Genomic DNA, 13,654 nt, shown 5'->3' with positions numbered 1-13,654 from the left:
ACAGGAAATTCCAGATGATTTATTTGAAAGCAATTAATTATCCTATCTACTTCTCAAATATTAATTATTCTTTTCAGTAAGACTGTAAAATCTGTATTCTAATTTTACTGTACAGCAGGGTATTTCCTTTCTTCATTTAAAACACAGATCATCATCTGCTGCAACCAACCAAGCACAAGTTGAAGTCAATCTCACAAATTTTTCCAGAGAACAAACACTGTTATAAGGGCTGAGTATTTTTATAACTATGACAATATTGTAAATAAAACAAAACTTGGAGAAACTAAATCACAGGCAAGGTATTGATATCGATGCTTTCCCAGCAGCTGGGCCAAAAGAGCCTTCAAAGAACTTAGGTCTTAGTAGACAGAGGGATACACTTTGGGAAGCCTACCAAAAATAAAAATACACTTGATCCCAGCATCAGATCACTGAGTGAAAAGTCATTTGCCCTTGGAGTCCGTTATTTAGATTCATAAGAAAGTATGGGTCTATCTATAGTCAATAATGTCTGCTTAATTGTTTTCATCCCAAAGGAACCACCATGTTGGCAAATGTCAGTTTTGAGAAAACATCCTCATCTAAGGCACAGGTTCACAGATTTTCTCACCCTCAGTCACTCTTGGTGTGATTTTTCACCTCCATCAATCTAGTTCCCTTTCCTCACATTTTTTTCATCACAGCTATTTGTACACTGACAAAACCTTGAGATGAAGAAAGGAACATTCAGTTCTGCATTTACCATTCAGTAAATCTGTCATCTCCACAAGGAAGTGAGGCAGAGAAGGGCCACAGAGCGCATGTGGTAGTGAATTAGGAACTGAACTTGTCATCTCCTGTCTCCCCTCTCCAAGGTATACAAATCAACAATGCCACCATCATTACCCTTTTGGCAAAAAGCAAAGGTTCAACCTCCAAGATTCTCTAGAGCTGCATTTTAACCTGAGCTACCAAAGACCTTTTTCTGTCCACTAACAACAAAAAACAGCAACCAGAGCTGACTATAAGGTATGCAAGGTAAGCCAAAGTTATGAATCCTGCTAGGTACATTTCTGAATAGGAACTTTAAACAAGAAATTTTCAATAGAGTACAACAAATGAGACAGACTTTTATTCAGGAAAATGCTCATGAGTTCTTTTCCTTCCAAAACCAGTGCTTGTAAACAATTTTAAGCAAAAACACCCACTATAAAGCAACGTATGTAAAAATCCATGCAAACTATTAAGAATCAGATAACTTCTTGACCTAGTTCAGGGTCACAAACCGAAGTCTGGACAGTCACTAGATGTTGAATTGACCTCTGAGTTATCTGAATTAATTGTCATAAAGGCTTCAAACCACCTGAAGACTCTGGGGAAAATAAAAAAAAAAACCCAAACCAAAAACCAAAGAGTTCACTCCCAAATGTTTCATCAACAAAAGTCAACCACATCAACTTAGAAATACTCGAAAAAATATTGTAAAAATAGCCCATTTTCCCGCTCCTCTTGAAGGGGGCGTTTGATTGTTTGGTTTCACTTTTAGTTTTAACATGCAAGTCACTCAGCTAGTCAGCTCAGTCAAGCCAACAACGGGTAAAAGTCTGATTTCGCAGAAAGAAAAGAATGTTATTATCACAGCTCGGACATGAATACATACATTCAGGTCTATCCTCCTGTAAAGTTTTCTTTTCTTTCTACACTCAAGAATCATCCTCAAAGACTGAGGAAATAAAATGAGGTAAGATAGGAAGTGACGTTACATAAGGGAGTAAAGGAAGTTTATTATTTAGTAGTAGCAGCAGGTCTCACTCATGCTGCCCACATCTTGGGGGATGTATAGTCTATCCCTGAAATAAAACAGCCATTTTGAGTATACACCAGCAGATGCTATGATCTTTTCAGTATTCTGCACAAAAAAAGTGCTATGCAAACCACTTCATTTTGCTATTTCAAACAACAAATAAAAGGCATAGTAAGTGTGCAGTGAAAAAGCATGCTCTACGTAAAGAAATGCCCAGACTTATGGAATAACATACTCTTGTAATCAGCATAACAAAGGCAGCATGAGAGAAAGCAACTGAACTTCTAATCACGTTTTAGCTAACGGGTTGGTAGACATAACCATACGGAACAAAAAACGCCTCTTGTACTGAATGAGTGGAATGCACTTCAGCTGTGTCTTTGCTGTCCTTAAATTATTAAGATTATGGGCACACTATCTATTTGAGAACAATGTAAAAAAGCTAGAACATTGCAACTTCCGAAGCTCAAATACCATCAAACACGAGGTCTCTAGCATGCTCTGTCCTACTCTAAAAATTTCCAAAAAAAAAAAAAAAAAAGATAAATCACTAAACTTCAGTTGCAGTTCTAACAACAACATATTAAAAAATATAATTGAAGGTAAAAGACTGAAAAAGACTGAATATCAGAAAATAAATCAGTGACAAAAATGAAACCTTGCATCACAGAACTTTTGGCAGTTCTTCCACGTGACCCCTTCCTCCTCCAGTCTTCCTTCCATATATTTAATCATCTGCTGGTAGAAATTTTTGTGGAATTGGTTGTCAAAAAGAAATAGTGAGGATGATCATGTTTTCACAGAAGCATTGTTAATAATGCATGAGGAAATGAAAAATATTTAGTTGCAATTTTCTAAGCTTTTTAGCAAAATATTCACTAATCTCTTGCTTCATATACAGTATCTGGGTAAAAATAAAATCTCTACCCCAAATCCCTTCTACCTAACCAGGCCAATGACCAATTCCTAATATCACACAAGAAAGTAATTTTTTTTCTAACCTATTCCATATATTCTATCTCTTTTCCCTTTTGAAAAGGAACTATTTGTTCTTACCATTAACAACTTAATCTGAGTTGAACAATCACTTGGGTAACATGCCCTATGAGTCCCCTCACATTTGCAGGCCCTGGTCCTCATGGTGGACTTTAACCATGCCAGTACCTGCTTGAGGAATAACACAGCATGGAACAAGCAATCCAGAGGTTTTCTGGAGTGCATTGACAACAACTTCATGACACAGATTATCAAGGAGCTGTTAAGGGGGACGCTTTCTGCTGGACCTCATACTTACACACAAGGAAAAACTGATCAGGGATATAAAAGCTGGAGGCAACCTTAGCTGGAGTGACCATGAGATGGTGGAGTTCAGCATCCTGTGAGGAGGAAAAACAGCAAAAAGTGGGATCATAACCCTAGACTTCAGTAGAGGAGACTCTGACCTGTTCAGGGATCTGCTCGGAAGAATCCCATGGCAAGTGGTTGTGGAGAGAAGGGTCCAGGAAAGCTGGCTGATTGTCAAGGATGTCATCCTCCAAGCTTAAGAATGGTTCATTCGAAAAAGCAGGAAAACAAGCAAACATGGCAGAAGGCCTGAATGGAAGAACAAGGAGCAGCTGGCAAAACTCACAATGAAGAAGAAAAGCATACAGGAGATGGAAGCAGGCACAGGTAACCCGAGAGGAATATAGAGACATCGTCTGAATATGCAGGGATGAGGTTAGGAAAACCAAAGCCCAGCTGGAACTGAATGTGGCAAGGGATTTGAAGGGCATCAGGTACATCAGCAGCAAAAGACTAGGGAATGTGTGGGCCTACTGCTGAATGGGAACTTGGTAACAAAAGACAAATAGAAGGCCAAGATCCTCAATGTCTTCTTTGCCTCAGTTTTTACTGGTGAGACAAGCCTTCAGCAACCCCAGGTCCATGAAACCAGTGTGAAAGTCCAGGGCACAGCAGACTGACCCAGGTGGAGCAGGATCAAGTTTGGGAATATTTAAACAAACTGGATGTACAGAAGTCCATGGGCCCTGAGGGGATGGACTCACAAGGGCTGAGGGAGCTGGCTAATCTCATTGCAAGGCCGCTCACAATAATCTTCGAAAGGGCATGGAGATCACGGCAGGGTCCTAAGGACTTGAGCAAATCAAATATCACTCCTCTCTTGAAGGAGAGCAAGAGGAAGGATCCACGGAACTACAGGCTGGTCAGCCTCACATCAATCACCGAAAAGAATTACTCCGTGTGCCACACTACAGGCTGGGGACTCAGCGTCTGGAAAGCAGCTTTGCAGAAAAGGACCCACGCATCCTACTGGACACCAAGTTGAACATGAGCCAGCAATGTGTCCTTACAGCGAAACACACCCAAGACCATTAGGAAGAATAGAACCAGAAAGTTGGGGGAAGTGATTATTCCCCTTTAGACAGCATTGGTGATACATTTCTGGGGTACTGTATGCAGTTCTGGGCTCTCCAGTACAAGAGACATGGACTTACTAGAGTGAGTCCAGCAGTGGGCAAAGATGACTATTTGAAGCATATGAAATATGAGCAGATGCTGAGAGAGCTGGGATTGTCTAGCCTTGTGAAGAGAAGGCTCATAGGATTTTATCTGTTTCTAGACATTTCTGATGAGAGTACAGAAGATGGAACAGACAAAAGTTAATGGATACAAATAAAAGAAGTCCCATTTAAAAATAAGAGAAACTTCTTTTACCGTGAGGATGATCAAAGACTGGCACAGGTTGTCCAGAGCAGTTGTGGAGTCTCCATCTTTGCAGATATTCAAAACCCAACCAGACAACATCCTGAGGAACCTGCTCTAGCTGACCCTGCTTTGAGCTGAGGAGTTAGACTAGATGATCTTCAAAGGTGCCTTCTGACCTCAACTATTCTGTGATTCTGTAATTTGATTTATGGAAACCATAAAAGTTTTTGCTCAAGTTATTTGTATTCAACAGATATTTATACATCACTAGTGTTAATTATGTAGAAATCAGCAATAGGACCTTAAATAGTTTGTTAATGTAGGTCTTCCCAAATCACTGTATTAACCTTATTTCTTCAAATACGTCACATGCATTATTTTTCTGGGTTTTTTTTCCCAAGACTCTGAAAGAATCATGTGAACAAAACACTGTACTTGATAGCATGACCTTCATGAAATAACCACACAAAAATATTTCTTTAAAAATCAAAAAATATATACAGACACACTGACATGTATCTTGAATTTAATTAGAGCATGAGTTTTGAACACAGAGGATTTGCACATTCACTCATGTTTGTATCAGGAAAGTATAAGACCTGGAAAGAAATCCTTTGTAGAGAAAAATTTTGGTAAATATTGAGAACCAAAGGCTTACAAGACAGATGAACTAACGGAGGTGTATACAAGAAAAATTACACGATAAAATTTGAATTTCTATACATAGAATGTCAATGAAGACTTATAAATTATGCATTAATTATTACCTTAGACAACTTTGGAACACTGAAGAAATAATGCATCACAAGGAATTTACTTAAGAAAAGCCCTATCATATTGAGCCAAACAGCTCACTTCTTCCAGACAATATAGGGGGGTTTTTTCTGCATTAGTTTTTCCAGTGTCTAAGAAAACTGTTTTTTAAAATGATGATGTACTTTCTGAAGATCAACAAAAGTAGAAATGAGCAAATTAGAGTTAGAATTAACCAAACGTTACAATTTGCACTCCTGCTATAGCAAAATACAGCGAGGTAAACTTCAGAGCCAGTATGCGATTATTACCCTGTGCGTTCTACATACCTGGCAGCAGTATCTTTTAACACCATACCTAGACACTGGCTCAGAGTATTGCTTCATGACTGCCTCCTATCCCCTTCAACTGCCTTCTTCTCACCCCTTCCTTGAACTAGCACTAATGTAGACAGATCAGAAAATTATTTAATAAAGATTAAAACTAACACAGCAAAAGAATGACGCAGGCTGCTGCTTGTGCATCCATGCAAAGTGGTCAGAATACATGGCTAGGGAAAGGGGCTTAGCACGACTACCTTCTTCAGTTTCTGAAGTGATTCTCCCAATGAATCAATCTTACTATGCTTCAATGTATATTGCGGAGCAGTATTTGTTCAAACAATAATTAATCTAGTTGTCTCAGAACAAAGATGACTTAAAAAGCACTTCATGTTTCTCTAGAAAGGGCAAAATGCTCATATTATGCATATCATCTGCATTTACAGCTAAGGCAAATTCTAGTTACTCAGTAGTAGCCAGAGCATTTTTTTTTACATCACTTGCCCAGCTACACTGTTTTGGAGTTGCCAAAGGAATTTTTAAGACTGCAAACTGAAAGCAAGGTGCACAATCTCTCCTAAAATACGCTCACTATAAAATGTGTAAAGAACCAAGAACCTCTGGCTCACTTTAATATCTGAATGTCTTACAGAAAAAAAAACGAAAAAACAGGCTTTTGTTTTTACAAAAAAAAAAATAGCCCTTCTAAAAGATTTCCTGTAATTTCCATTGGCAATGATTGTGAAAGATGAGCTGTATCTCCCCCAAAATGGCAAACTTAAAACTTTACTGTTTTGCATTTAGCTATTTAGCAATATTGCCTTCCCAAGGTCAGGTTAATCCTACTGATTAAGGTTTATATCGTTAACAGCCTTTTATTCTCGTTTAGAGCATTTTGCCACATAATTTTTTCATACTGTTAGTTCACAGAGCAAAATATCTCCGTTTTTGTTTCTGCATGTTTCTGAACTCTGCCCAGTCCCAAGCCACGACCAACAGCTTCACCTTGATTCTCACAAGTTAAATAAATGTAATTAACTCAGTTCAAGATCGGGATTCTTTGACCATAAGAACCATAGGCGAGATTGAGCTTTGCTTTGGGAAGTAAATCTAATTTGCCCTTTTTCTATGGTGCTGACATACACCTTAAAGCAAGACAACCACAACCGTCCTATGCTCAACATTACCCAGGAATTTTAAAAATCACCTCTTTAAATTTACAGAGAGAGTGAGTCAGAAAAGAAAAAGGGAAGAGATCTTTCAAAAACAGCTGTAGCATGTAAAAGAAGTTAGCATGAGTGACTGCAGGGAAAATATCGGCAACAGGCTTTGAAGAAATCTGGCTTGGGTCACTGAAAAGAAAACAGAGGCAGATGCTAGGTTGCCTAGCCCAGGTCACTGCAGGGAGAACAACAGCTGGTTATGTGAGTCTTGCCTGGGACACAGAGTTGGTGCTTCATTCTACTGAGCAATTTTTTCAATACATGCCTGATGATTTTAGTGTGGGAGAAAAGCTGAAAAATTGATGGGTTTTTTTTGTGGGTGGAGCTATGACAAATTAAGCCATTTATTTAGTAACAATAAATGAGTTTTATTCTCTTTCATGTGTAGTTGTACACCCAAGAAAATGTTGACTGGCTACACAGATCTACGTCTGAAATAGAAATGAGTTTCTGAAATGCTCTACCAATTTATCAATATTTTAACAGCTCTTAAAAGCCATTTTATAGTAGTGCAGATACTTTCAGGACCATAGGGTCTACATTCACTCCATATTAACTGTAGTATATTTTAAGACATTTCATTCTCACATTCATACGGTGGGTCAGAAGAGAGAGTGTCCTCTGATCGCTATGTCCATGACCACTTTTAGCCGAGTTAAAGAACTCCTTTTTATAACCCACCAACCAAAGTTTGAATCGACTTAGAGAGCTGTTGTTCATCCACCCAAGGCTTTTATTAAAACCTCTACCATCGTAATTTTTGGAGTATGTTACAGAAAACTGAACTCACATTACGGATCCTGGTAAGCAGAAGAGAGTTTTTAAAGTGAATTTTTCCATGATTGCCCAGCTCCCTATTTCATGACTCACGCATTCCTTCCAATCATATTATTCATCACTCCTTTTCATGAAGGCAAGAAATTATAAATGATTACCATCTTGATTTGTCTGAGCACAGAGAAAAATATCTTTAGAATCAACGGACAACTCTACTCAATAGATCAGCTACTTATTCAAAATGTTTCACTGAAAATGCAGAATATGCCTTCAGATGTGCTCGTCGTTTTACTAACTGTTCTAAGACTGTATTGCACGCACATGCATACAATAGTCTCTCTCTAAGAAAGTCTTAAGAGTAGTACTGTAGATTTCAGGTGATTAAAGAGAAATAAAAGGGTTTTTTTTCCAGTTGTTACCAAAATATATTTCTCACTTCCAAGTTATTTTTACATTAACTCCCGGGTAGTGCAGGTATTTATTAAGAACAAGTAGGCACAGCAAGGCAAATAGATCTCTTCATAAATTGCGAATGAAAATATTACAAAAATGATCATTTGTACCACTTAAAGAAGAGATAGCTTAGACATACCATGGCGAGGAGTTGCACAGTACAAAAACAAAAGCAATTCTGCATAGAAACAGAAAAAAGTAAATCTATCTAGTCAAATAATTGCAACAATTTCATTTGTTGACTGCAAAATAGGAGAAATTTCAAAGAAAAGCTTATACATCAAATTTCCAGATGACTCATACACACCAACTATATCTATATCAATAGATGTTATAATTCCAAAGGAACTACTTCTTGTTTACCTGAATCCACAAATCATCCGAATTTCATGTTAAAGCTTACTGTACAAAAGTTATGTTTTGCAGTATTAATCTAAAACCTCCCAACTTTTTTATCACATGTTAGAATTGACATAAATATGATAAAATGGGACAATCTTTTAAAAACTCCGGTCAACTGAAACATGGCAGTTACACAAACACACACAAGAAACAATATAAACAACAACCAAGAAAAGGGAGAATAACAAAGCTCTTTGACATTTTTGCTGTTTTCACAACCACTATAAGGGATGTTTTTTAATGTTTGTTGATCCTCACAACAGAGTAAGGAACATTAAATCTAGCTATAACTATACGTCAAATGCAAGAGCCTGGGATAAAGAAAATACTCTAAAATTAGTGTTTACTAAATATAATGCTGTAAGAGAATATATTCATCAACTTAAGGGGCACTATCAGCTTGTTGCAAGTTACACTCAAATATTTACAAGATCAGAATTTCAGCTGAAAGGAAAAACATGTTTCAGCAGAGACAAGTCACCACACTAGGCACAGCCGTCTTTACTGAACTTTTTGCATCTTCATTGTATTGCTGACTACATGTTAGAGGCTCTTTCTGGTAGAGATCTTAAAGTCTATGGTAAGACATTATACCTACATGTGGCAGGATAGAGTAAACTGGTGGTATTCCATGAGTGTGCTAACTTCATGCAAATAAGGGGAAGTTACACTAGTAAAACTGATTTTTAGCTTCTCTCAGCATTGGAGACAGAGTGAAGAAGTATGCATGAACAAGACTGAGCTATTCTAACTACCAATTTGCTAGTAAGTTGCATCTGAGGTAGATGTGTATTGCTAGTATAAATGAATTGGCAAAGTGCTCCTGATGTAAACTTGACCTAACTCAGTAAGAGATATTTCAATGAGAAGGAGAATCTTCAAAAACTTTCTGGATTTGAGGTAGATAAACATAATGAGCTACATTTCTGAAGTTCCTGGTCATCTTCTTTTAGGTGCTACTCATTTTCTGCAGTTAACACGCATTTAAAAAAAACACAAAATATTGCTTAAAGTTTATATAATATTCACTACCATTACAGAACTATAACGAATTACTGTAATTCTCAGGAGGATTTTTTTCACTGCCTGCAAAATAGGAGGCATTTCCTCTCCAGAAAAGGTCATCATGATGTGTGGACAGTTTATGTCAGGTGACTTTATGAAAATCATATAGAAGAAATGAGAAGGGGAGATATTGTAAAACCAAAAAACATTAGATTGCAGTTTACACTATGAACATCTGAGAACCCATGTTTTGCATAAAAATATAAAACAATGAAAACAGCGCAAATAGAACAGAAAAGCTACACGTGTGTAGCTAGTGATAAAGCTGCTACTGTTAAAAGGCTTTCATAGAACAGGCTGTTGGGGTTCAACATTCAAGTTAAAATTCACAATTTACCATGTGAACGTTTAACCACACAGCCATAATATCTTCTAATGTTCTTTCAGATAAAAAAGTAACATCTTTCATACAGTGAAAGATATGTATATAAATGTACAAATATGCTGTTGTATGGAGGAGGATATTTTAATAATATAATAGGATGATTCAACTCTACTATTGCTTTCAGATGTCCAACACAAAAGACCCTGTGCTTCTCAATAACCCACTGTTGCTGCCAACATTATGCCCATAAGTTCCTATCATCACACAATTTCTTCCCATGGTTACGCTATTTCCTCTCAAATTCACATCTTTCTACAACACCTCTCTCCCTATGGGATCCTTAATTCAAGAAGAGAACAACTGCTTACTCCTTTTTGACCATGCTACAGAGTGCAATTCCAGACCTAGCGTGGTAACATCTTGCTGGCTGTACTTTTTTCCTCTTTCTAGGCAGCGCTGCAAAGATTTTTCTGTGAAACACACAGAATTTCTACTAGCTTGAGGTTTTTTGTTTTGTCATTCTTTTTAGCTGAGGTCTTACTATGACCCACATTTTAAGTGAACTTATATTTTAAATGATGTTTGCATAATTTCTTTTTAAAACATGCTTTCATCACTGTCATCTCTGATCAATCCTTTAACACAGACTTCCAGAACACATTGCAAAGCAGCTTCCCTATAAAGTGAAACAGAACTTGAATATTCATTTCACAAAGCCAACGTATGTGTTTGGTTACAAGTACTGAAGTATTTCTCTAGTATTTCCTTCAAAGGAATTTTTTTAATACTTGTAAAGTTTGCTTTGAGGGAGTGCTGATCCCTATTCTGTGAAGCAAGCTAGCATCATTAAGATGACAAAATCAAGTCTTATTGTGGCAAGAAGAAACATCATTTAGTGTCAACAACACACTGCTATTGATTTGAACTCCTCCTTGCCTCACGGGTGAAATAACAAGCTCCAACACACAGACCCTCTAAGCATACCAATAGTGGAGATAGGCAAGAAAAATACTAAAAATGGCTGTATTAAAAGATACAACAGGAAATATATGACTCACAAGATGTAAATTATTTTATCTGTACGGAATAAATTGAAGAAGAGCTTAATATGGCTCCTGCGATTTCTATGGAGTTAGATTAGAACAGAAATACACCTACCAATAATACACCAGATTCAGACTTCCCAACAAGCATCTCCTAACTGTTCAGCACCCTCTGTGAAACAAGCCAGCTTTGTTGTCATTATCTAATACGTGACTATTTATGTTTTTAAAATGACACCTTATTTTATCATCCTGGTTAGCCATTTCAGTATAAGATGGCGAACTGATTGAGCACACAGCATAAATGATCCTTTCACGTTACTGTGAACTTTTTAAAACAGAGCTAAGAAATAGTCTGTCAACACGGATAGGTTCACTTTTTTACTATTTCTGAACAACAGACTGCAATTTTCAGAAAAAAATCCGTATCTTTCTTCTTAAAACATATAAAAAGAATAAAACCATAGTCAGTCATGCAACATCAATATAAATACCACCTTGCACATTAATAGTTCTTTTTCTAGAACTTAAAGCTATGCCTTTAAGCAAATTTGCAAACCAAAAAATAGTATAGTAAGATGAAATACTACTTATGCTGTCTAATTGCACCCAAAATGTAAGCTTTTGTAGCACCAAAGTTAGCATGCTAGAATTCCACAGTCCATCTTTTAAAACGTGAACAAAGTAATATACAAGGCATCAAAAATTATTTCAAGATAACTTCTTTTTAAAAATACTGAAGTGTAAGGAACAAAGCTATTTTCATACCACATCCAGAAAATGGATGAGGTGTGAAAGAAATCTCTTGTTTAATGTGAACTTTGGCTGTACTTTCACTTGTCATCATTATGAAGTAGCTACTTTCAGTGCCAACACATAAGCTGCGTTATTACCCTATAACAGTAGTAGCACTTCTTTTGGGAAGTGTTTCATACTCCGAGAAACTGGTGGCAGAATGCATTGACAGCACTTACCTTTGTAACTGCTTACAATAGGTCTTATTCAACAATAAGACCTCGTTTACACAAGGAAATAAGAGTGACTGTACTAAACTTCATAAAGCATGTCGCATAAACTAGTATATGTTGAGGAACTCCCTTTGAGTTCTTAGCTTCAGTGAAAACATTCAAATAAGGAAAAATGTAAATTTCAGATTGGAACTCTGCCCCAAATAAAAATATTCAGAGCTTTGTTACTACGCACAGACCAAAAATACTGCATCGTTAAGACCTGCAACATACTTGACTTTTCCTAATGCATGTAATTAAGAAAACATTTCTGGAAAGCAAATGAATTTGAAATTCAAGTAAGATTAATAGAAGAAATACAACAAATTTATGTTTTATACAATGGCAGCAAGCTGCAGTACAAAAATCAGTAGCTATTATTATCTAAAGCTGTTCATCTAACACCGTAGAGAGAAAAACCACTGATACATACTGTACACACATTTTTATCCATGTATATAAATCAAAGGAAACAGCTTCCTTTAAGGCAAGCATATGAAGATACTAAAGCAAGATACAAATTAAATATTCATACATTCAATATTTCAAAATAAGGAATTTGGATATACATATGCATAATTTAAGTTCTATAGTGAAACCTGTCTACAGAGGCCATTTCTACTGTATTTCAACAGCACTGAAAGTTGAAATGTACAATGCAGCCTTTCCAAGCTGTGTTAAAACTTTAAAGTATATAGTAATTAATTTCAAGCACTAAACATAGAATAAAGGCCACGTTATGCACATGGCACATTTGCAGAGGAACTGCTGCTTTGCCCTATTAATTCCAGCTCTGAAACAGGGCTGCCAGTCACAGCACTCTCCTTCGAGGTGGCTGCCGACCGCCCGAGCTACTCATCCAGAACTGAGGTCAAATAGGCAACTTCAGGTGAGAGGCTCATCAGTCCTGAAAAACCCATCAGTCAGAATTGACTCTGAGTCAGATTCTGATCCCAGGCACCTGACTTAAACTCCATAGAGCTGGTGCTCATACACGAAGCCTAAAATTGGCCCCTTATACTGCTTTTATACATTCACTCAAGACTCTTTGGAGTAAAATATGAGATTTCAGACCTTTTTAACTGACAAAAGAAAGCAATACAAAAACAGGCTTCACAACAGCATGTTGTGCACTAGGAACAATTCGTTGTGAATACAGAACCTGAGAGTAGTTTACACACAACACCACAGACATTGAATTTTTGGAGTATATAAATTCCTATGCATGCAAAAAACATTGTGGGGAAAAAACCCTACTACCCACCTTCCCCCCTCGACATGTATGTTCTTCTGCATGTATCTAAAGATACCACCATTCCTCCCCATATATTTAAAACCTTGCCACTAAAAAGGAACTCTCCATACGAGTTATTTACGTGAATATATTATTTTCTTATCAGAAGTTAAATGTATTATTTCAACTATCAAGAGTCTAATGTAAAAAACATCCATTTTAATGGGACAAAAATATCTCAACTTAACTTTAAGAATAATTAAAGAGTACTTATTAAGAGGAAAATAGAACTGCTCTGTTTCTACATGCTTTAAAGTAAACATTTATCTTTGCTCCTTAAAGGTCACTCATTTGATCTTGACACATCTATGAAATCATAGAAGCAAAAGCTAAGTAAGTAGAAAAGTGCTATCCAGCAATATAAAGCTAAACAAAATTAGTATCTACATGGTAAATTACTTCATTGGATTCTGCAAAGAATATACTTTTGCCTTAGAGCTAGTACTTTAATTTTCAAGAACCAAGAAAAAAAAAAATCAAAACTAGTCAGTAACAATGCA

The 13,654-nt window shown here is 36.7% G+C and overlaps 1 protein-coding gene across 1 annotated transcript in view; it reads right to left on the bottom strand.

The window, feature by feature from the left end:
• The window catches only part of TBC1D5 (TBC1 domain family member 5), a 350,320-nt gene that overhangs the window by 309,873 nt on the left and 26,793 nt on the right, over positions 1-13,654 (bottom strand). The gene's annotated exons all lie outside the window — the stretch shown is intronic.

The sequence above is a fragment of the Nyctibius grandis genome, chromosome 7, assembly GCF_013368605.1.
Source record: "Nyctibius grandis isolate bNycGra1 chromosome 7, bNycGra1.pri, whole genome shotgun sequence".
Lineage (NCBI taxonomy): Eukaryota > Metazoa > Chordata > Aves > Nyctibiiformes > Nyctibiidae > Nyctibius > Nyctibius grandis.
Note: the sequence above shows the minus strand (reverse complement) of the source record. Positions and strands in the feature narration are given on the sequence as shown.